This window comes from Tinamus guttatus, unplaced genomic scaffold, assembly GCF_059628265.1.
Source record: "Tinamus guttatus ecotype Peru unplaced genomic scaffold, ASM5962826v1 Tinamus_guttatus_pri_ptg000019l, whole genome shotgun sequence".
Lineage (NCBI taxonomy): Eukaryota > Metazoa > Chordata > Aves > Tinamiformes > Tinamidae > Tinamus > Tinamus guttatus.
Window position 1 is genome coordinate 111,816 of NW_028288553.1, and position 22,475 is coordinate 134,290.

Sequence of the window (22,475 nt, forward strand, 5' to 3'; positions counted from 1 at the left end):
GGATGACCTCACAATGGACGACATCACAATGGATGACCTCACAATGGGACTCTTCTGACCTCACAATGGATGACCTCACAATGGACGACATCACAATGAAAGACCTCACAATGGGCCTCCAGTGACATCACAATGGATGACCTCACAATTGACGACATCACAATGGATGACCTCACAATGGGACTCTTGTGACCTCACAATGGAAGACCTAACAATGGATGACCTCACAATGGAAGACGTCAAAATGGATGACCTCATAATGGAAGACCTCACAATGGATGACCTCACAATGGACGACCTCACAATGGGCCTCCAGTGACATCACAATGGATGACCTCACAATTGACGACATCACAATGGATGACCTCACTATGGGACTCTTGTGACCTCAGAACGGAAGACCTAACAATGGATGACCTCACAATGGACAACCTCACAATGTATGACCTCACAATGGGCCTCTTGTGACCTCACAATGGAAGACCTCACAATGGATGACCTCACAATGGGACTCTTGTGATCTCACAATGGAAGACCTCACAATTGACGACATCACAATGGATGACCTCACATTGGGTCTCTAATGACATCACAATGGATGACCTCACAATGGATGACATCACAATGGATGAGTTCACAGTGGGACTCTTGTTGACCTCACAATGGAAGACCTCACAATGGATGAGCTAACAATGGATGAGCTTACAATCGACTCTTGTGACCTCACAATGGAAAACCTCACAATGGATGACCTCACAATGGACGACCTCACAATGGGCCTCTAATGACATCACAATGGATGACCTCACAATTGACGACATCACAATGGATGACCTCACATTGGGTCTCTAATGACATCACAATGGATGACCTCACAATGGACGACATCACAATGGATGAGTTCACAGTGGGACTCTTGTTGACCTCACAATGGAAGACCTCACAATGGATGACCTCACAATGGATGAGCTTACAATCGACTCTTGTGACCTCAGAATGGAAAACCTCACAATGGATGACCTCACAATGGACGACCTCACAATGGGCCTCTAATGACATCACAATGGATGACCTCACAATGGACGACATCACAATAGACGACCTCACCATGGGCCTCCATTGACATCACAATGGATGACCTCACAATGGACGACATCACAATGGATGACCTCACAATGGGACTCTAGTGACATCACAATGGAAGACCTCACAATGGATGACCTCACAATGGATGACCTCACAATGGGACTCTTGTGACCTCAGAATTGAAGACCTCAAAATGGATGACCTCGCAATGGACGACATCACAATGGATGGCTTACAATGGGACTCTTGTGACCTCACAATGGAAGACCTCACAATGGATGACCTCACAATGGGCCTCTAATGACCTCACAATGGATGACCTCACAATGGACGACATCACAATGGAAGACCTCACAATGAGACTCTTGTGACCTCACAATGGACGACCTCACAATTGACGACATCACAATGGATGACCTCACATTGGGTCTCTAATGACATCACAATGGATGACCTAACAATGGACGACATCACAATGGATGACCTCACTATGGGACTCTTGTGACCTCACAATGGAAGACCTAACAATGGATGACCTCACAATGGACAACCTCACAATGCATGACCTCACAATGGGTCTCTTGTGACCTCACAATGGAAGACCTCACAATGGATGACCTCACAATGGGACTCTTGTGATCTCACAATGGAAGACCTCACAATTGACGACATCACAATGGATGACCTCACATTGGGTCTCTAATGACATCACAATGGATGACCTCACAATGGACAACATCACAATGGATGAGTTCACAGTGGGACTCTTGTTGACCTCACAATGGAAGACCTCACAATGGATGACCTAACAATGGATGAGCTTACAATCGACTCTTGTGACCTCACAATGGAAAACCTCACAATGGATGACCTCACAATGGACGACCTCACAATGGGCCTCTAATGACATCACAATGGATGACCTCACAATTGACGACATCACAATGGATGACCTCACATTGGGTCTCTAATGACATCACAATGGATGACCTCACAATGGACGACATCACAATGGATGAGTTCACAGTGGGACTCTTGTTGACCTCACAATGGAAGACCTCACAATGGATGACCTCACAATGGATGAGCTTACAATCGACTCTTGTGACCTCACAATGGAAAACCTCACAATGGATGACCTCACAATGGACGACCTCACAATGGGCCTCTAATGACATCACAATGGATGACCTCACAATGGACGACATCACAATAGATGACCTCACAATGGGACTCTAGTGACCTCACAATGGAAGACCTCACAATGGATGAACTCACAATGGATGACCTCACCATGGGACTCTTGTGACCTCACAATGGAAGACCTCACAATGGACGACCTCACAATGGACGACCTCACCATGGGCCTCCATTGACATCACAATGGATGACCTCACAATGGACGACATCACAATGGATGACCTCACAATGGGACTCTAGTGACATCACAATGGAAGACCTCACAATGGATGACCTCACAATGGATGACCTCACAATGGGACTCTTGTGACCTCAGAATTGAAGACCTCAAAATGGATGACCTCGCAATGGACGACATCACAATGGATGGCTTACAATGGGACTCTTGTGACCTCACAATGGAAGACCTCACAATGGATGACCTCACAATGGGCCTCTAATGACCTCACAATGGATGACCTCACAATGGACGACATCACAATGGAAGACCTCACAATGAGACTCTTGTGACCTCACAATGGACGACGTCACAATGGACGACCTCACAATGGAAGATGTCACAATGGGTCTCTAATGACATCACAATGGACGAGCTCACAATGGACGACATCACAATGGATGACCTCACAATGGGCCTCTAATGACCTCACAATGGAAGTCCTCACGATGGATGACCTCACAATGGACGACATCACAATGAATGACCTCACAATGGGACTCTTGTGACCTCACAATGGAAGACCTCACAATTGACGACATCACAATGGATGACCTCACATTGGGTCTCTAATGATATCACAATGGATGACCTCACAATGGACGACATCACAATGGATGAGTTCACAGTGGGACTCTTGTTGACCTCACAATGGAAGACCTCACAATGGATGACCTCACAATGGATGAGCTTACAATCGACTCTTGTGACCTCACAATGGAAGACCTCACAATGGATGACCTCACAATGGACGACCTCACAATGGGCCTCTAATGACATCACAATGGATGACCTCACAATTGACGACATCACAATGGATGACCTCACATTGGGTCTCTAATGACATCACAATGGATGACCTAACAATGGACGACATCACAATGGATGAGTTCACAGTGGGACTCTTGTTGACCTCACAATGGGAGACCTCACAATGGATGAGCTAACAATGGATGAGCTTACAATCGACTCTTGTGACCTCACAATGGAAAACCTCACAATGGATGACCTCACAATGGACGACCTCACAATGGGCCTCTAATGACATCACAATGGATGACCTCACAATGGACGACATCACAATAGATGACCTCACAATGGGACTCTAGTGACCTCACAATGGAAGAGCTCACAATGGATGACCTCACAATGGATGACCTCACAATGGATGACCTCACCATGGGACTCTTGTGACCTCACAATGGAAGACCTCACAATGGATGACCTCACAATGGACGACCTCACCATGGGCCTCCATTGACATCACAATGGATGACCTCGCAATGGACGACATCACAATGGATGGCTTACAATGGGACTCTTGCGACCTCACAATGGAAGACCTCACAATGGATGACCTCACAATGGGCCTCTAATGACCTCACAATGGATGACCTCACAATGGACGACATCACAATGGAAGACCTCACAATGAGACTCTTGTGACCTCACAATGGACGACCTCACAATGGACGACCTCACAATGGAAGACGTCACAATGGGTCTCTAATGACATCACAATGGACGAGCTCACAATGGACGACATCACAATGGATGACCTCACAATGGGCCTCTAATGACCTCACAATGGAAGACCTCACGATAGATGACCTCACAATGGACGACATCACAATGAATGACCTCACAATGGGCCTCTTGTGACCTCACAATGGAAGACCTCACAATGGATGACCTCACAATGGATGACCTCACAATGGGCCTCTAATGACATCACAATGGATGACCTCACCATGGGACTCTTGTGACCTCACAATGGAAGACCTCCCAATGGATGACCTCACAATGGACGACCTCACAATGGGCCTCCATTGACATCACAATGGATGACCTCACAATGGACGACATCACAATGGATGTCCTCACAATGGGACTCTAGTGACCTCACAATGGAAGGCCTCTAAATGGATGACCTCACAATGGAGGACATCACAATGGATGAGCTTACTATGGGACTCTTGTGACACTCACAATGGAAGACCTCACAATGGATGACCTAACAATGGGCCTCGAATGACCTCACAATGGATGACCTCACAATGGACGACATCACAATTGAAGACCTCACAATGAGACCCCTGTGACCTCACAATGGACGACCTCACAATGGAAGACCTCACAATGGTCCTTTACTGACCTCACAGTGGATGACCTCACAATGGACGACATCACAATGGACGACCTCACAATAGGTGTCTAATGACATCACAGTGGATGATCTCAAAACGGACCACATCACAATGGACAACCTCACAATGGGCCTGTGTTGGGGCCTTAGCGCTTTTGCAAGAATACGAGGAGCTGAGGCAATGAGAACCAAGGAGCTGAGTGATGAGAACCGAGGAGCTGAGGCAGTGAGAACCGAGGAACTGAAGCGATGGGAACCAAGGCCACCCGGAGAAGATAATGCCTGTTAGCAACTTTTTAATGAATTAGGCCAGCCATAACCAGATAAGCATCCGGGAGGCCCAGCAACAGAGCAGCGGGAAAGAATGCCAGTCAGCTGAAAGCTAACTATGCATGGACATTATAGCCTAACCAATGGGAATGCTGTTGCTTAGCGCGTGTGTGTGCTTACGGGTGATAGAATTGTATAAAGCTACATAGTAGACAATAGTAAAGTGAATTGAACCTGCTTCACATTGAAGTGTCGTTCATTCCGACTCATGGATTCGGCATCGGCATCTGGTGACCCCGACGTGATATGATCATGGGTAGAGTGGAGCCGAGAACACGAGGGATCCTGCAGCCAGCAGAGAAGTAGCTGGGCGCCCGAAGAAAGGCGGATCGTGGCCACGGCTGACCTAGTGAGTCAGGACTGAGCTGGTGAGTGAGGGAGCAGGATGGGAATTGCTGCATCAGCAACTAGAATGGAATTGCTGCATCAGCAACGGAGCGTGCTACTGTAGAAAGTTTGTTAAAGCTCGCTCAAAAGACTGAGACTGAGATCTCAAAATACGATTTAATTGACTTACTGCTTTTTTGTAAGCAGAAAAAACTCATAGAGGAAACTTCTCAGGTATATAAGCTCGAATCCTGGGAGCGAGTGGGAAAAGAACTGTGGGATGGTGTGCAAGTAGGTTCGAAGGAAGCTCGGCAACTTGCGAAAATATATTGTCCCGTGCGGTTAATGCTTGAACAATTGCACGGGGAGGCTCAAGTCGCTGCTGCTTTGCGAGAAGCACTCTGCGGAGGAAAAGGGGAGGAGAGTGGTTCAGGAGACTCCGAGTGGACTGAAATTACTGAGCCGAGTCCATGCGAGGAAATGGACAATAAGGAAAAAGGGGTTTTACTTCGGCAGGCGTGCCCAGTAACTCTAGCTGAACGAGAAGTGTGGGGGGGAGCAGATGAGTATCTTCCACCGTGGGAGGGGGAAGAACGACCACCCCCGGAACGACCACCCCCCACAGCACCCGAAATGGACATGGATCCGGTTAAAGCACCGATCCCGGATGGGTCGGACGACGATGACGGCATTGTCCAAGGAATGCGACAAGAACTTCGGGAGCAAGCGGAGAGAATGACAGGGTTATTGGGACAAATGCAGCGATTGGACGGCGGGTCCAGGGCAAGGGATGTGAAGGCAGCATATAAGGCTGCCCATAAGGCTATAGTAGAGGGGTTGGAGAATGTGGATAAACAATTGGGACAATGGGAGGCGCGAAAAGGTACTTCTAACTTTAAGGCGAGTGAAGAGGTTATGAGACAGAAAAAAGAGTGGGTACTGCAGAAGGTCAAGGAAGGGAGTATGACAATTGATGATGCAAAAAATTATTTGCAGACAAAGTTTGGCCTGGAGGGCTGCCTTTTGGGCGGAGAGGTTGAGGAGTTATGGAAGATTCAAAAGAAAGGAGAAACAGTTGGAGGAAGCGATCCAGCTGAGGAGGGGTTGTTGTCGTGGCTCCGAGCCACTGTAAGTGGAAGTGATGGTGGGGGAAAGTGTAAGGATGTGGCGCCACCTCTTGATCCAACTTTTAACGCGGGAGCGCAGTATAAAGGATTGATAGAGAATGCTCGGTTACAGGGGGACTTTATATTAACTCCAATAGCAGCCCCCGTAGTAGTGGGAGCCCAGGGCCCCAAGTGGGAGCCTTTAGATTGGAAATTGGTGCAAGGTTTACAAAAAACAGTGATGCAATATGGATATGATAATAAGCTAGTTCGAAACCAAGTCTCTGCTTTGTTTAAATATTCTAATATGGTTCCTGCAGACAGCAGGGCTATAATGGAACTTCTGCTTTCCTCTACTACCTATATGCTCTGGCTAGCAAAGTGGCAAGAAAGGTTGGAAGAAAAGTAATTGGAAAATTTAAATTGTAGTATGGATGATCCATTAAGGATTGCCACTCTCGACCAACTGATGGGAAATGGGCGTTACCGGGCACCTGAGGCCCAAGCAGCACTTCATCCTAGAGTATTACAACAATCAAAAAATGCAGCTTTAGCAACCTTTCTTGCCCTGCCACAGATAGGAACACCTCAGTTACCATATACTAAAATAATGCAAAAGCCAGACGAGCCTTTTTTCGGCTTTGTCGACCGGCTAAAAGATGCCCTGGATATGGCACCTAATGTGCCTCCAGAGATGAAAGCGATATTGGCTAAGGAATTGGCAATACAAAACGCGAACAAATCTTGTAAACAACTGTTGGCTACTCTGCCTCCAGGGGCCTCAATTATTCAAATGATAGAAGTATGTTCCCGAGCACCAATGGTTGAAGAAGAGCAGAAGGCTAAAATACATGCCGTGGCTTTGGCCACAGCACTTAAGGAGGGGAGAATGCCTGGAAAGGGGGATAAAGGATTTCACGGAGTGTGTTTTCAATGTGGCCAACCAGGACATGTGAAAAGGAAGTGTCCCAACAAATTTAGGATTGAAGGTGTGGGCCCGAAAGGATTTAATGGGAACTGTGCAAAATGCCAAAAGTTTGGACATAAGGCAGCAGAGTGTCGGTCACGATATTATAAGAACGGTACACCGTTGCAGGGAAACGGGAGCTGCCGCGTTATGAGGGACGCGGCGAACAAATATCCCCGAACGATGGCTGCCTCTGCGAGCTCTCCTCCGCAACTTGCGGAAGTGCAGGAGTCGATCTGGCCGTGGCAAAATCCACAGTAATTAGAGATTCTGATGTGCACATATTAGAGTCTACGTGCACTGGTCCACTGGGGAAGGGCTTATCCGCTTTGGTGATTGGCCGTTCCTCAGCTTCAAAAATGGGCATTTTTGTTCTACCAGGGTGTATTGATGCTGATTACTCTGGAAATATTGGTATAATGATTAAAATTTTCAATCCTCCTATTACTATTCCAGCACTGAGCAGGATAGCCCAATTGATATCTTTTCGAGCTATAGTTCCTAATCCTGGACAGACCCAGCATGGAAACAAAGGTTTTGGATCTTCTGGAATCCCCCAGGTTGCCTTTTGTGAAAAGATAACTACTCAACGTCCGACAAGACTCGTGAGTATGGTGGGACCAGATGGTGTTCGTCTTACTGATGTTGCCATAATGATTGATACAGGTTCAGATATCACTATCGTTCCCAAGTTTGCATGGCCACCTCAGTGGGATCTGCAAGAAATTGATGCTCCTGTGACAGGTATCGGAGGGCAATCTCCTACGCAGGTTAGTCGATGTTTTGTAACAGTCATGGATGAAGAGGGAAACAGAGCCATGGTAAAGCCTTATGTGATGTGCACGTCACTGTGGCTGCTGGGAAGGGATGTTCTGGCCCAGTGGGGAGTCATCTTGCAGACACCTTTTCCCTAGCGGTCATTGGGGGCAGCTTCCGCCCTACCTTAAAGTTAACATGGACCACGAAAGACCCTGTGTGGGTGGACCAATGGCCGCTGCCAGAGGAGAAGCTGCATTACCTAAAGGAACTAGTCAAAGAACAGTTAGACCAAGGTCACATTAAGCCGTCAACAAGTCCTTGGAATACCCCTATTTTCACCATTAGGAAAAAATCAGGAAAGTGGAGGTTATTACATGATCTCCGAGCTGTTAACGCATGCATGGAAAACATGGGAGCCTTACAGCCAGGGTTGCCTTCACCTGTTATGCTCCCACAGGCATGGAATTTGCTAATAATTGATCTGAAAGATTGTTTCTTTACAATACCCCTCGACCGAGAGGACAGTGAAAAATTTGCCTTCACGGTTCCTACAATTAACAGGGAAGGCCCATCAGAACGATACCAGTGGGTAGTTCTTCCCCAGGGAATGAAAAATTCGCTAACCATCTGTCAATGATTTGTGAATTTGGCCCTGAAACCGTGGAGGGAAAATCACCCAGATTTGATTACGTACCATTGTATGGATGACATTCTAGTAGCAAGCCCTGAAGTTTTACCAGCCGCGCAGGAAGAGGAATTAATTAACTGTTTAAAAGAATTTGGTTTGGTCATTGCCCCTGAAAAAGTTCAAAGGCAAGCTCCTTGGAATTATTTGGGTATGGTTATCACAGAGGCTAGAATTAGACCCCAAAAGCTTAAATTGCAGACAAATATTAACACTGTTAACTGTGTGCAAAAATTAGTGGGAGACATTCAGTGGATCAGAAATTTTTGTGGTATTACAAATGAGGAAATGGAGCCGTTGTTTCAACTGCTCAGAGGAGCTAAAGAGCCTGCGGAAAAGCGGAGCTTAACTCCAAAGGCTGCCACAGCTCTAGAACGGATTGAGGAAAAGATAGCCGAAACAGCTGCCTACAGATTCCAGGAAGGGTTACCAATATCTTTAGTGGTCTACAACCGAGAAAGGGAAGTGGCGGTAATCATTGCCCAGATAAATGAGAAGGGAATCTTGTTTGTACTCGAATGGGTTTTTCTCTCAAGTCATCTACGCCGCACTTTAACTCAGAGGCATGAAGCAATTTGAATGGGAATTTTGAAAGCCCGGCAACGTTTACGAACAATTGCCGGTAAAGAGCCTGACAGTATTATCCTGCCTCTAAAGGCTCTGGAGCTAGTCGAAGAATGGTGCTTGCAAAGCGTAGAATTTGCCTTAGCCATTCAGGGAATTAGAGTGGACAATCACTATCCTAAGCATCCTCTCTTCCATACCTCTTTGGAGCTGGAAGAACGAGAAATCCAGAGCTCAAGACCCTTATCAAATGCAATTACTGTGTTCACGGATGCTAGTAGCAAAACTGGAAAATATGGGTATGCTTTCCGAGAGTTAGATCTTTGGAAAACACAAATTCGGAAGGAGACTGCATCCGTGCAGGTCCTAGAACTAAAAGCTGTAGTTTGGGCATTTCTAACCTTTCACGATCAGCCCATAAATACAGTCATTGATTCCTTGTATGTGGTAGGCATTGTTCAATAAATTCATAGGGCAATTATAGGGCATGTAAACAACCATAGTCTCCAAGCTTTGTTTGTTCATCTTTGGAACATCATACAGCAAAGGAAGCATGCTTTTTGGGTATCACATATCCGTAGCCATACTGCACTCCCTGGTCCTTTAACAGAAGGTAATGCAGTCATAGATAGTGCCGTGTCAGCAGCAGGCATTCCTTGTTCGGTGGAACAGCAGGCATCAACTTCTCACTCATTTTTCCATCAATCTGCTCGAGCGTTACAACGCGAATTTAAAATTTCCCGAGCAACAGCTCGCGCTATTATTGCTGCTTGTCCTGACTGTGCAAGATTGACCCCTTTACAGGAAATGGGTACTAACCCGAGGGGATTGCAACCAAGGCAGATATGGCAGTCAGATGTAACAGAATTTGCACCCTTTGGGCGACTAAAGTATTTACATGTTACTGTGGATACCTGTTCGAAAGCTCTATGGGCAACTCCAGCCACTTCCACAAATGCCAAGTCAGCCTGTAAACACTGGGCTCAGGCAATTGCTGTCTTAGGAAAGCCTGACATCATAAAGACAGATAATGCACCTGCGTATAAGAGTAACACCTGTAAAACCTTTTTCCAGCAATGGGGAATAATCCATCAGACGGGCATCCCTCATAATTCTGGTGGTCAGGCCATTATTGAGCGTCACCATCAAAATTTAAAACAATTATTGTTTGCTTTGAAAAAAGAGGGGGAGAAGAGTCCCTACGAATTAATCAGTAAAGCATGTTATGTTTTAAATTGGCTTAACCCTCGAAATGATGATAACATACCTATTTTCACCCATTTTTCTAAAAACTCAGCTGATTTTTCAGGAAAAAAGGTGCAAGTAGAAGTTTTCTGGCCGCAGAAACAGATCTGGGAAGGTCCAGTCGAGTTAATTACGTGGGGACAGGGTTATGCTTGTGTACTTGCAGGAGACGGAACGACTTGGGTACCAGCCAAGTGGGTATGACCGTGGTTGCAGAAGAGACAGGAACAATTAATGGACCAGGATGTCAGAATGGACCAGGTTCAGCTGGTTAGTAATCATATTGATAGCGGTGACAGGGATAGTGCAGGGGAAATGGCAGACAGAAATTCAGCAGAGGGAGAACATTTGGGTCACCATAGCTAATCAGACAGGCCAAAATGCCTTCTGTCTTAGCTTGCAACATCCAGGAGACCCTTTCTGCACTTGTTTGATAGGTGTCCCTGTTCGGCAACCTCAAGAATTCAATGGGTACGTAGCTAATTTTGCTGTGCTTAATGATACTCTATTAAATACTACTATGTGCCCTTACCGATCAAAGCGAACAGCAGAACAGTTAGACGGGTGCTGGCAGTGTGAAATCATCAAAAGTCTGAATGGCACTTTGACTTCCCCGCCGGAGAAATTAGACTTGTTGGGAAGTCTGAATGCCACAAATACCACCCGAAACGGTGGATGGATTAGTTTTGAACCGCGTGGCAAAGGTGCACTTGAAGAAAGTACATCGCAATGGGCGACAGTTAACTCGGGGCTGAAAATTAACGATGTTTATCTTCACACATATACCCAATGTAAATTAACGAGCTTCTCTGCAAAACGGCTACCACCAGGAGTGTTTTTAATATGCGGAGAGCGGGCGTGGAACGGAGTACCGTCCGGTTCACAAGGAGATCCATGTTATCTGGGGAAACTGAGCTTATTTCATCCTAATATATCCCAAGTGATGACCTTTGTATCCAAAAGGAAGAAACGATCGATACATGAGTTAGACTGCATGAAGGTCGGGGATCCAAGGTTTTGGTCAAGTGTCAAAACTATCTTTGTGTCCCTGCTTGTCCCAGGGAGCACTGCTGCACGAACAATGACTTCCTTAAAACAGCTAGCATGCTGGACAAGGAATGAGTTAATTTAACATCAGACATTTTAGACCAGCTATCGCAAGATGTAGCTAGTGTAAATCATGCAGTACTGCAGAATAGAGCCGCAGTAGATTTTTTGCTATTAGCACACAGGCATGGGTGTGAGGATTTTGAAGGTATGTGTTGTTTAAACTTATCCGATCATTCAGAGTCTATCCATAAAAAGATTGCACTCTTGAAGGAAAGGCTGCACAAGTTAAAGGAAGAAAGTTGGGGATTGGAAGATTGGCTCAAATTGGTAGGCTTAAGACCATGGATTACAGAAATGTTATACCACTTGTGCGTGATCGGAATGGTTATACTTGTGCTTCTGATTATGTTACCTTGTTTTTGCCAATGCTTGCAACGCTTGATGCATAATATTGCTAATTCTGTTTTTGAAAAAAGAGGGGGAAATGTTGGGGCCTTAGCGCTTTTGCAAGAATACGAGGAGCTGAGGCGATGAGAACCGAGGAGCTGAATGATGAGAACTGAGGAGCTGAGGCGGTGAGAACCGAGGAACTGAAGCGATGGGAACCAAGGCCACCCGGAGAAGATAATGCCTGTTAGCAACTTTTTAATGAATTAGGCCAGCCATAACCAGATAAGCATCCGGGAGGCCCAGCAACAGAGCAGCGGGAAAGAATGCCAGTCAGCTGAAAGCTAACTATGCATGGACATTATAGCCTAACCAATGGGAATGCTGTTGCTTAGCGCGTGTGTGTGCTTACGGGTGATAGAATTGTATAAAGCTACATAGTAGACAATAGTAAAGTGAATTGAACCTGCTTCACATTGAAGTGTCGTTCATTCCGTCTCGTGGAGTCGGCATCGGCAGGCCTCTAATGACATCACAATAGATGACCTCACAATGGGAGACCTCACAATGGATGACCTCACATTGGGACTCTTGTGATCTCACAATGGAAGACCTAACAATGGACGACCTCACAATGGATGACCTCACAATGGGTCCCTAATGACATCAAAATGGATGACCTCACAATGGACGACATCACAATGGATGACCTCACAATGGGACTCTTGTGACCTCACAATGGAAGACCTCACAATGGATGACCTCACAATGGGACTCTTGTGATCTCACAATGGAAGACCTCACAATGGACGACCTCACAATGGATGACCTCACAATGGGTCTCTAATGACATCACAATGGATGACCTCACAATGGACGACATCACAATGGATGACCTCACAATGGGACTCTTGTGACCTCACAATGGAAGACCTCACAATGGATGACCTCACAATGGACGACATCACAATGGATCACCTCACAATTGGCCTCTAATGACATCACCATAGATGACCTCACAATGGACGACATCACAACGCACGACCTCACAACGGGCCCCTCATGACCTCACAACGCACGACCTCACAACAGGCCCCTCATGACCTCACAACGCATGAGCTCACAACGGGGCCCTCGTGACCTCACAACGCACGACCTCACAATGCACGAGCTCACAACGGGCCCCTCGTGACCTCACAACACACGACCTCACAATGCACGACCTCACAACGGGCCCCTCGTGACCTCACAACGCACGACCTCACAACGGGCCCCTCGTGACCTCACAACGCACGAGCTCACAACGGGGCCCTCGTGACCTCACAACGCACGACCTCACAATGCACGAGCTCACAACGGGCCCCTCGTGACCTCACAATGCACGACATCACAATGGGCCTCTAATGACATCACAATGGATGACCACACAATGGACGACATCACAATGGATGACCTCGCAATGGACGACCTCAGAATGGGCCTCTCGTGACCTCGCAATGGACGACCTCGCAATGGACGGCCTCGCAATGGGCCTCTCGTTACCTCACAATGCACGAGCTCACAATGCACGAGCTCACAATGGCCATCTTGTGACCTCACAATGCGTGACCTCACAATGCATGACCTCACAATGGACGACATCACAATGGGCCTCTTGTGAGCTGACAATGGACGACCTCACAATAGGCCTCTCATGACCTCAGAATGGACGACCTCACAATGGGCCTCTCATGAGCTCACAATATAGATTGAAACCAAAAGCATAAAAAGAAAATGAAAGAGAACAACAAGAATACAAATAAGAACAATCTCCTTAACGATAACAAGAACATCAACAGGAACATAAGCAACAAAAAACACTACTCTAAAAATCAATAAAGAAACATTTCCATACCAGGTTCATCAGCACGCCTCTGGGCCCAGCGCTTGCTGGCAGCAGCCAGGGTGAAGGGGCCCGTGGCCTGCAAGGGCCAAGGAGCCGTTGGCATTCGCAGCCCCGAGAGCAGGGCTCTCTGTGCCAAGAGTCTCTCTGTGCCGAGTGGTGGGGCCTGGAGCAGGCAGTGCCGGGCCTGCCCGCAGCAGCCTCCTTCCCCCGGCAGCCCCTCTGGCAGGGACGCGAGGAGCCCAGTGCCAAGCGGAGCAGAGAACAGGGCAAGGGCAGCGGTGCGAGCGCCGAGGGGGGTGCGGTGGTTTTGGGGCCTGCCTTGGGAGGCGTCGCGCAGGCTGCCCCGGAGCCCCGCAGCTGCCCCGCACCCTGTAGGCACCACGGGCAGTTCCTGGTGCTGCGCAGACCTGCTGCTCACCTGGCCTTGCTGCTGCGTGGCCAGCGCTGGGGCCACTGCTCCACGGAACTCGGTGGCAGAGAGCAACGTGCGGCCTCGGCCTTGCTGGCTGCCAAGGAGGGCTCCTCAGGCAGCACCCTGGCACGGCTGCCGCCTGCCTGCCCACAGGCCGGGCTCCGCTCGGGGCTCTGCTTTGAGCCCTGCATCGTGTTAGGCTCCACATTGTTGCTCTACCCTTTAGGACTTCTTGACCCAGGCCTTCCATCTATCAGCTCCACGTGTCTTATCTCTAGACACTTGACGCCTGGACATCCCGTCTCTGCAAGGACTGGGATATCTCCATACAATTTACGACTCCTTGGCCTCTGCATCCTGTCTCCAGGAAGACCGGGATTCCTTACCTCCATACAATTGACGACTTTTTGACCTAGGGATCCTGCTTCTGGGAGGACTGTGGCATCAGATCCAGGTGTTCTATCTCCATCAGCACGAGGCCCAAATGATGCTCTGCAGCGTCTACGGGGCGGCGCTGGTACTGGAGCTGGAGGAAGAGGAGCACCAGAGCACGCAGAAAGGGGCAGACTCTGCAAGAACGGAGACATAAAAGCAGCACGGATTTCCCTCCCTCCGCCGCTGTGTGCTATTTCCCTCCCAGGTGTGTGGTTCATCCCCTGCACCCACTCGCACGCTTTCTGGCCCTCCACATCCCTTGCACCGAGGGCTGCGGGACAGCGCCTGCACCCAGGCACCTGTGCCCGCACCCAGGCGCAGCCAGCGACACTCAGCTGCGCTGGGGGTGGTGGCAATTACAATCCTGCTGCATCTCTCCCGCTTGCTTCTCTTTTCCTTCCTTTTCCCTTCTTTTTCACCCTGGCCTATTGCATGTATGAGAATAAAACTTACAAGCCTTTTCCACATTTGACCCAGTTTGTTTTAATCTCACTCTTGGGATTGTATCAAAACTTCCCCTGACACCGCGGCTTCCATCTCTGCAGACACACGCACTCCCTCGCCCCCACGTTAGTCGTCCCACTGCTTTTCCCACCGGCCCGGCCCTGGGTCCCGCACCGCCCCCTCCTGCCCACACCACCACTTTACTGGGTTGGGATGGTTCTTTTCCGCCAAAATGCCGCGGCGGGGGTGCTCGTCCGCTGACGGGGCCTCCTCAGCTTTCCTTATCCTCGTGCTTTTGGATCTCTTTTGGCCGTTTTTCGCGCCCGCTTCTCGGCTCGCAGCTGCGCTGGCGGCGCCTCATGGCGGAAGGGCACTGCGCGTGCGCGGGGGCGGGGATTGCAGCTCCTGCCCACTGCGCACGCGCCCTCTCGGTAGCCGCGGGCGGGCGGGGGAAGGAGGGAGTCCTCCCGGGGTGGGGGGGGCGGGCACGCGGCACCGGGAGGCGGTTGCCCCCCCCGCGGTCGCCGTGGACGCAGCGGAGCCGGTTGCGCAATGGCCTTTATGGTCGCCCTGGAAACACGGGCGGGGCGAAGGGGAGAGGGGGACCGGGAGGGATTTGGGGTGGATAGAAAAAGGAAAATAATAAAAATAATAAGAATAATTAGAGTAAGAAGAAGAAAAAGAAGAAGAAGAAATATTATTATTAATAATAATAATAGTAGTAATAATGAGACAAGGAAAGCTAAGGCGCGGTTGGAACGCAATCTGGCAAGGGACGTTAAAAACAACAAGGAAAGCTTCTTCAAATACATTAACAGCAAAAGGAAGATCAGGGAAAACGTGGGTCCGCTGGCGGACGGGATGGGCACCCTGGTTACAAATAACACAGAAAAAGCAGAGTTGCTCAATGCCTTCTTTGCTTTGGTGTTTACCAAGGGCAGCCCTTTAGAGCCCCAGGCCCTAGGGACAAGAGAAGAAGCTGGTGGAGAGGAAGACTTGCCCTGGGTAGAGGAAGATTGGGTCAGAGAGCACCTAAGGAACCTCGATACCCACAAATCCATGGGCCCTGATGGGATGCACCCCAGAGTGCTGCGGGAGCTGGCAGAGGTCATATCTAAGCCACTCTCCATCACCTTTGAAAGATCCTGGAGAACCGGGGAGGTGCCAGAAGACTGGAAGAAGGCCAATGTCACGCCAGTCTTCAAAAAAGGCAAGAAGGAGGACCCAGGCAACTACAGGACAGTCAGCCTCACCTCCATCCCCGGAAAAGTGATGGAACAGCTCATACTGGCCGTTGTCTCCAGGCACATGGAGGACAAGAAGGTGCTCAAGAGTAGTCAGCATGGATTCACCAAGGGGAAATCTTGCGTGACTAACCTGATAGCCTTCTATGATGAAATGACCGGCTGGATAGATGAGGGGAGAGCGGTGGAAGTCGTCTATCTCGACTTCACCAAGGCTTTTGACACCGTCCCTCACAACATCCTCCTGGGCAAGCTCCGGAAGTGTGGGATAGATGAGTGGACAGTGAGGTGGATTAGGAACTGGCTGGATGGAAGAGCTCAGAGGGTGATGATCAGCGGTGCAGAGTCTAGTTGGAGGCCTGTAGCTAGCGGGATCCCCCAGGGGTCAGTCCTCGGTCCAGTCCTGTTCAATTTATTCATCAATGACCTGGATGAAGGCACAGAGTGCTCCCTCAGCAACTTTGCTGATGATACCAAACTGGGAGGAGTAGCTGATACCCCAGAGGGCTGTGCTGCCATCCAGAGGGACCTGGACAGACTGGACAACTGAGCGGTGAAAAACCTCATGCAATTCAACAAGGCCAAGTGCAAGGTTCTGCACCTGGGAAGGAATAACCCCAGACACCAGTACAGGCTGGGGACTGACCTTCTGGAGAGCAGTTCTGCAGAGAGGGACCTGAGTGTCATGGTGGATGATAAGTTGACCATGAGGCAGCAGGGTGCCCTCATGGCCAAGAAGGCCAATGGGATCCTCGGGTGCATTGAGAAGAGCGTCTCCAGCAGGTCGACACAGGTGATCCTGCCCCTCTACTCAGCCCTGGTGAGGCCACATCTGGAGTACTGTGTCCAGTTCTGGGCTCCATAGTACAAGAGCTTCTGGAGCTTCTGGAGAGAGTCCAGCGCAGGGCCACAAGGATGATCAGGGGCCTGGAACATCTGCCCTATGAGAAGAGGCTGAGGGAGCTGGGTCTGTTCAGCCTGGAGAAGAGAAGGCTGAGAGGGGATCTAATCACTGTATATAAGTACCTCAAGGGAGGAAGTGAAGAGGAAGGTGCTGGTCTCTTTTCAGTGGTGGCCACTGACAGAACTAGAGGTAATGGCCACAAACTGAAGCACCAAAAGTTCCACAGAAACTTCAGGAAAAAAATTTTAACAGAGAGGGTGACAGAGCACTGGAACAGGCTGCCCAGAGAGGTTGTGGAGTCTCCTTCTCTGGAGATCTTCCAAACTCGCTTGGACGCAGTCCTGTGCCACGTGCTCTAGGTGACCCTGCGTATGCAGGGGGTTGGACTAGATGACCTCTAGAGGTCCGTTCCAACCTTAAGCATTTTATGGTTCTATGATTCTGTGCTTCAGAATGGACCTCTCGTGACCTCACAATGGATGACCTCACAATGGACAACCTCACAATGGGCCTCTTGTGACCCCACAATGGACAACCTCACAACGCATGACCTCACGATGGGAATCTCATGACCCCACAATGGATGACCTCACAACGGACGTCCTCAGAATGGAAGACCTCACAATAGACGACCTCCCAATGGACGACCTCACAATGGATCTCTCATGACCTAAGAACGGACAACCTCACAATGGACAACCTCACAATGGACGATGTCACAATGGATCTCTTGTGACCTCACAATGGACGAAGTCACAATGGAAGACCTGACAAGGGGAGTCTCATGATCTCACAATGGATGACATTAAAATGGTCCGCTCGTGACCTCACAATGGATGACCTCACAATGGACGACGTCACAATGGGCCCCTAAGAACCTCACAATGCACCACCTCACAACGGACGACCTCACAATGGCGCTCTCGTGACCTCACAATGGACGACGTTACAATGGGCCCGTCATGACCTCACAATGGATGAACTGACAATGGATGAGCTCACAATGGGCCTCTCGTGACCTCACAATGGATGACCTCACAATGGACGACCTCACAATAGGTCTCTCATGACCTCACAATGCACCTCCTCACAACGGACGACCTCACAATGGTGCTCTCGTGAACTCACAATGGACAACCTCACAATGGACGACGTTACAATGGGCCTCTTGTGACCTCACAATGGACGACCTGACAATGGACGAGCTCACAATGAGCCTCCCATGCCCTCACAATGGATGACCTCACAATGGATGACCTCACAGTGGGCCACTTGTGACCTCACAATGGACAACCTCACACTGGACGATCTCACAATGGGTCTCTCATGACCTCACATTGGACGACCTCACAATGGGCCTCTCGTGACCTCACAATGGACCGCCTTACAATGGACGACCTCACAATGGGCCTCTCCCGACCTCACAACGGACAACCTAACAATGGACGACATAAAAATGGGCCCCTTGTTACCTCGCAATGGACAACCTCACAATGGACGATTGTGTAAGAAGTGTTTGTGGAAGAATTGTTTGAAAGCAGGATCTGGGAGGAAAGCTAGGGCCTAACAGAAGTTTTGGCATTACAAAGCTGGCTTGGGGTGCTACACAGTTGCCACTTCCAGGATGGTTGGTATGCATGGACCCTGCTCCTCCACGGTTCCCTGGGCAACGCAATCTGCCCTCCTCGCAGCTGCAAAGGGGAATAATGGAGGATGGAGCGGGGTGAAGGCTCCGCGGCCAAACTCTGTTACACTCCCTGTGCTGGGCTGCTGATAAGCCGGACAGTGGCTGTCTAATGGGAGATATACGATAACAAGTCCAGTGCTGAGCCAGCAAAGGTGGCAAATGATGAACTTTGCTTGAACTTTGCTCATTATAATGTGAAAACCATGCCTCCATCCCAAAAGTTACCCGCCTCCAAGGTACGACCACCCCTCACTGAGCATGCGCTGTAGATTTTCGGTTGACTGTACCTTTAAATGAAAGCGAGAAACTTTTTCACCAATGAATAACAATATTAAGTATGACTCTAGTCACTCAAGCTCCACCTGAATGTAAAGAAAAGTATAAAAGGTGAACTAAGGATGAAAAGTCTGGGGGGGAAAGAATCCATCGTAACTCCTGGGTCAGTCGACACGCTGATCCCCCTTCCCTCCCCTCGCGCTGGGACGCTGCCTGAAGAGACTAAGAAGCGAGAGGGAAGAATCCATCATAAATTATGGATCAGTTGATGTGCTGATCCCCCCCTTTCCTCCCCTTGCGTCAGGACGCCACCTGAGGAGACTCAAGACTGAGAGCCCTCTCCCATCTTCTGGGGTGAGTGATGATTGCACATTTGTACATCAGAGTTAGCTAAAACCCCACGCTCTAGTAGAGAATTTCCTGTACTGACATCCGAAACCTGCTTTGTAAATGTTGCATTTGAATAAATTATACTGTTTGTGAACTCGGCTACTTGTTTGGGGGGAGGCAATCGGACCTACAGTTGACAGACTGTTCGTGAATCTGATACTGCCAGAGTCGAGCTTATAGTTGATCACACTATTTGGGAACTCGATTCACTCCTAGGAAGGCAATCGGACCTACGGTCCACAGACTGTTCATGAATCCAATAGTGCCAGAGTCGAGCTTATAGTTGATCACACTATTTGGGAACTCGATTCGCTCCTAGGAAGGTGATCGGACCTACAGTCCACAGACTGTTCGTGAATTCGATACTGCCAGGGTCGAGCTTATAGTGGATCACACTATTTGGGAACTTGATTCGCTCCTAGGAAGGCGATCAGACCTAAGGTCCACAGACTGTTCATGAATCCGATACTTTTTTCATATATCCTTCCCCCCCTACCACCACTACCACTACGGCTTTCAAACTGCAACATTTTCACAATGATCTCACAATGGACAACCTCACAATAACCGACCTCACAATGGCCCTATCGTGACCTCACAATGCACGATGTCACAATGGACGACCTCACAATGGGCCTCTCACGACCTCACAATGGATGACCTAACAATGGACGACCTCACAATAGGCCTCTCGTGACCTCACAGTGAACGACCTCACAATGGACAACCTCACAATGGGCCTCTGGTGACCTCACAATGGACGACCTCACCATGAGCCTCTAATGACCTCACAATGAACGACCTCACAATGGACGACCTCACAATGGACCTCTCCTGACCTCACAATGCATGACCTCACAATGGATGACCTCACAATGGACAACCTCACAATGGGCCTCTGATGACCTCACAATGGATGACCTCACCATTAGCCTATAACGACCTCACAATGGACAACATCACAATGGATGACCTCACAATGGGCCTCTCACGACCTCACAAAGTATGACCTCACAATGGACGACCTCACAATGGTCCTCTCGTGACCTCACAATGGACGACCTCACAATGGGCCTCTCGTGACCTCACAATGGGTGACCTGACAATGGACGACCTCACAATGGGCCTCTCACGACCTCACAATGGATGACCTCACAATGGACGACCTTGTAGATAAATGCTGTGCTGAGGATCTGCACCACTTGCGCCTTGCTGATAATGTACAGGGGAGTGTTAGCGAATTGTCCTTGGCCGGCTGGGAATGAGGAGCTAGCTGGGAAAGAGTAGCTGGCCATTTCGGGGAAACAACTTTGCAGTTTCCATGATCAACGGAAGAAAATCCGCTAAAGAGATGGGGTTCACCTGGAAAGAAGTTGGGAACCATCTCCGTCAAATGGCTGCTGATCAGAAGATGGCCATGGCGGCTTTGGAAATGTTGGGATCGGAATCTGAGGTTTCACCATTTAGTGGGGGAATGAATGCTACTCCAAGGGGCATTGTTGCCAGATCCCGAAAGACTGTGGCTGAAGTCGCCAAAGAGGTTGGCCTTGGCTCTGAGTCAGGTAGAGCTGACTCCTACCGAGAGGCTTCTGCTTCTCCGAAGGAGACAGGACCACTGGCAGGGGCTGAGGAAAGGGCCGGAGCAGCGAGAAAGTCGGCAAAAAGTTCGGGGAAGTTGGAGAGTAGCAGCAGTGAGCGTAATGCAGCCGCAGATGCTGCGAAGCAGGCACTGTTTTTAGTGCTGTCAAAACGAAAGGCCCCATCATTTACGACGGTGAAGCAGGGATTGCAGGAGTCCTGCGGAAGTTTTGTGAATAGGCTCGTGCAATCCCTGGAGCAAGCTACTGATGAACAGACCCTCTACAAGCTTTTGATCTCGTGCAGAGAGAATGGGTTCAAAGCTGAGCCCCACGTAGTATTCAAATCCGATGTGAAAGCCAAAAGGAAAGTGGCCGTCAGAGCCACGTCCGCCTTTGCGAGCACTTCAGGACCGGGACCACCGTGCCACCGACAACCGCTGGTGCTTGGAGATCACCAACCCCCCGCCCCCGCATCCTCGCCTGTGCCTGTGGCACCTGCACCGTCTGTGCCCCCACTCCCGGACCTGCCCCGTTGCACCTGAAGAACGGCCCGACTGGGTCCAGGAAGAGAAGGCGAATGAGATCAAAGAGACTTATGTTGCTGAGGGCTTGACGACAGCCAGGAGGGAGGTGCAAGGGATTTGATCTGTCTTTTAAAGTGGGGGTTGAAGAATTGTAATGCTTTAAGTGAGGACAGAAACCGTTATTAGGGCTATTATTTCTATTTGTTATGTTCATCTCTATTATGTGTTGTATCCTTTGTATATTGATGCTGACACAAGGTATGGTTGAAAGCTGGAAGTTTGTATGACCCTTAGAGTCATAAAACAATTGTGTGAAATAGAATCCAAGATCTTAAGAAAGAAGATGCTTGCCTGCCCAGGCTGGGTGATAAGGAGCGCGGAGGCGGCTGCTCAGCCAGGTTCACAGCCGACCTCCTCCGAAAGCAGTTGAAGGCGGCTGCTCGACCAGGCTTGTAGCCAACGTAACTGCAAACATCCTCTAAACTAATTTGAAGGTCAAACACCCGAGAGGGAGGGAGATGAGAAAGGCAGGACCCTCAGACTGACGGCTGGGACCACTTACTGGTATGCGCACCTGCGCAGCCAGGAGGGAAGGTTATGTGACTGAAGGCGGAGTTTGTCCGCC

The 22,475-nt window shown here is 49.2% G+C and overlaps 1 pseudogene; it reads left to right on the forward strand.

The window, feature by feature from the left end:
* Positions 1 to 5,939: 5,939 nt before the first annotated feature.
* Positions 5,940 to 8,618, forward strand: LOC148596269 (endogenous retrovirus group K member 21 Gag polyprotein-like; annotated as a pseudogene).
* The last annotated feature ends 13,857 nt before the right edge of the window (positions 8,619 to 22,475 follow it).